Here is a 3,636-nt window from a genome sequence, read left to right as displayed (position 1 = left end):
CTTGTAGCTCTCTCTCTCTCTCTCTCTCTCTCTCTCTCTCTCTCTCTCTCTCTCTCTCTCTCTCTCTTTCTCCCTCTCTCTTGAACAACAAGTAATTTGTGTATGTTTCCAATAACTCCGTGATTGAAAGAGCGAAGAGCCAAACCATCAAATCCCTATTTATTAGATATTGTCTTCGATGGGACGGCCATGTTACCAGGATAAACGATGAACGACTTCCTCGTCAAATTAACTTCAGCGATCTGGCAACGACGGAAAGACAAACGGTGCTCTTCAACGCTACAAAGATTTCCTTAGGTCAACTCTACTCTGCAGCAAAGCTTTGAGCCGATCGTAACCAATCGTACCGACAACCGACAAAACATGAACAATAACTTTATATTGTTTGAAAGAGAAGGAATAAGAAAAGACAACAGAAAACAACAACTGAAGGCCAGACAGAAACAACCACGATCGACTTCGACAACATGAGTGTGTGTGTGAGTGTGTTTGGGTGGATGCGCACATACGTGCGCATATGTGTCTGTCTGTGTGTGTGTCTCTGTCGTCTTATCGAAATCTATTTTATCTATCAAAACATTCATATTCATGTGTGTGTGTGTGTGTGTATTTGTGCGTGTGTTTGTGCGTGCGTATGTGTGTGTGTGTGTGTGTGTGTGTGTATGTGTGTGTATATAGGTATTAGAATATTTTCCTTAGTCATTGCAGGGCATATACTTTAAGCTTATATACACACATATATACGCACACACACACACACACACACACACACACACACACACACACACACACGTATATATACCATTATTATTATTTATAGTATTGTAAAATACGGCAACGTATAACAAAACCATTCGCACCGAATACATATATCTACATATGTTTGTATGTCTCTTCTGTTTTTTAATTATTATAAATCTTCCTATGAGTAGGGTGCCGGTTTTCAATAATAATACAAGGCTTCATCTTTGGGATGCAGTTAGCATAGACAAATTCACATTTGGAACTTGAGAAAAGTCTTGCATATTTTGACTGTTCCACTCGCTGATTGCACTTGAAATGTATGAATTATCCGGTCGATCTTTCTTTCTCAAAATCCCAGTTTATCCAGATTCTTCTTCAAGCGTATGTATGTATGTATGTATGTATGTATGTATGTACGCATGTAGTTGCATTCGGTTCAATGTGACTAACAAATTCGGAGACTTTTACAGTGTCTTATGTAACGTAAAAAGAAATAAGATTTTGTCTCACACGCCACCGAAAAATAGAATGAAGATCAATATTTCACTTCCATATATAACGGAAGATTTTGTGACGATTGAGAAAAGATTTATACGGACAGACTCGGAGAAAGAAAAGAATGTTAATGAAAAAAGCGGTAATTTACTAAATACTTCAGTCAGTAAAAAATGTTAATCTTTCTGTAAGATTATTTTGATTTGTTAAATCCAGTTCCTTCTATCACTTTAATCCACTTGTTCTTGAGGTGAGTAAAGTATTTTGCTAAAACCTTTGGCCAGGAAAATCTCGATTCTGCTGATTGTAAGGTAAATATGCTATTATCCACTATGTACTGTAAAGTTTTTTGTCCGACGCTGTAATGTTGCTGCGAATCTACTATCAATGAAATGAGAACAGATAATTTGAGAGAGTTATAAAGTAAGATGTTATCTTGTTGGGACTTGAATATATAGGGACGAAGAAGGCAGCTAAACGGCGCAAAACATTCACTCATGCACCTAAAACAATCATGTAATTCTACATTTCTAGTTGTTCAATCAACTGTCTTTTTTAAAAAAATAGGTGCATATGAAATTGTAGTCTTTGATACACTTTGACTAAAATATAATAGGATGGTCGGGATTGCAATGCATTGAACGAAAGCATATTCTATCAGTACTTGGTAGTGACTAAACAACAAAAATAATAATATTTACGATAAAGGGGAGGGATGGGGAGAAGAATAAGGATGACGTCGGAAGTGTTGATGAATATAATGAGAAGGAGGAAGCGAAAGAACAGAAACATTTTGACAAATGTCAGTTCGTGTAGGCAATGTGTTGAAATAAGAGGTAAAATATGTTTGGTTGATGACAACTGGTACAGAGGAAAGTGGTGGTTAATAACAATGGTATTATTACTACTGCTACTGCTACTGCTGCTGCTGCAACTTCTGCTGCTGCCACTACCATCAAAGATGATGATAGTAGTCGTGGTAGTGGTGATAGTACTGTGTTTTAGGATGTTTGACAACAGATATCCCTTGGGTATGAATGTGTGTATTTATTTAACAATTTAATAATAATTGAATAATTCAAAATGTCTACTGTTAACACAGGAAACTAACAGGCAACATATATATTTATCTTATATTGCAGTAAGTCTTCCCCATGTCTTCTTCTTCTTCTTCTTCTTCTTCTTCTTCTTCTTCTTCTTCTTCTTCTTCTTCTTCTTCTTCTTCTTCTTCTTCTTCTTCTTCCTCCGCTTCTTCTTATTATTGTTCAAATGTAACCAATTCTTTACATAGACGTTTCTCTTTCTTTGAAAAATTAATCATAGCGATTCATACACATACATATATATTATCAATTTTCACTCAATTAAGAACACACTTATAGGCTTGTTGCCTCCAGAAATGAATGTTTGCAAGTATCAATACATACATACATACATACATACATACATACATACGTATTCATAATTACGTACGTACATACATTCATGCACACATACAGACATATGCATACAGGTGATATATATGTGCAGGTCTGGTCGTTAAATAGACTTTAGCAGAGTAATGATTACATCAACTATTATTGACGTTACCAGTTACTACCCATTGTCATTGGTAACTGGTGTTTCTGTTCTGCTAAATAAGAGCGTTTTTCCTTCTATGTTATGATTCGGCTCTTATATCAAATCTTTACCTCCGCCTCCGTTTCCTCTAATCACCCCTTTCCTCTGCGCTGACGAGATAATCACAGTCTTGCTATTCAACCAGCTAAGCTTCACAACTCTTTTCCGATGTAATAACGACTTAAAAGATGACTGATTATAGAGCAGAGGATCGCCCCTCAACAACGTTCTCGATCACAAGTCGAGGGTTGTTTAAATTTCAACTGTTCTTGTTTCTCCTCGAAACAGAAGAGGCGTGACTTAGAACTGCGAAACCGGTTGTTTGGAACAAAAACATACAGGAAAAAAAATAGTAAAATAGGGGAAAAAATAGGGAAAAGAAAATCTTCTGACTAAGAGGTACCATTGGGGCAATGCTTTCTCATTGCTATCATTGTAATATGTCGCCTAATTCAACAGCAGCCGTATTCATCATAAACATTTCGCTAATATCTTTCATTTAACTGAGTGTTTTCTTTTTTTTTTTTTTCTTTTTTAAGGATAGACTAAAAACGGTGGAAAGGCGTGGATTTTGTGTGAAGTTCAGAGAAGGGGTGGCAAAGAGAGGGTAATGGGTGAGAGAAAAAAGAGAGGGAAAAAGGAAAAGAGATTGATTTTAAAATGGTTTGAGACAGATAAAGAAATACAAGGAGGAACAAGAAAGGGGTCTTTAATAGAAGCGTTTACAGAAACAGAGATGGAAAGGAGAAAAAAAACAGATATGTGAGGGAAAGGGAG

Source organism: Octopus bimaculoides, chromosome 7 (genome assembly GCF_001194135.2).
Source record: "Octopus bimaculoides isolate UCB-OBI-ISO-001 chromosome 7, ASM119413v2, whole genome shotgun sequence".
Classification (NCBI taxonomy): domain Eukaryota; kingdom Metazoa; phylum Mollusca; class Cephalopoda; order Octopoda; family Octopodidae; genus Octopus; species Octopus bimaculoides.
The sequence above is the reverse complement of the archived record's forward strand: the minus strand, read 5'-3'. Positions refer to the sequence as shown.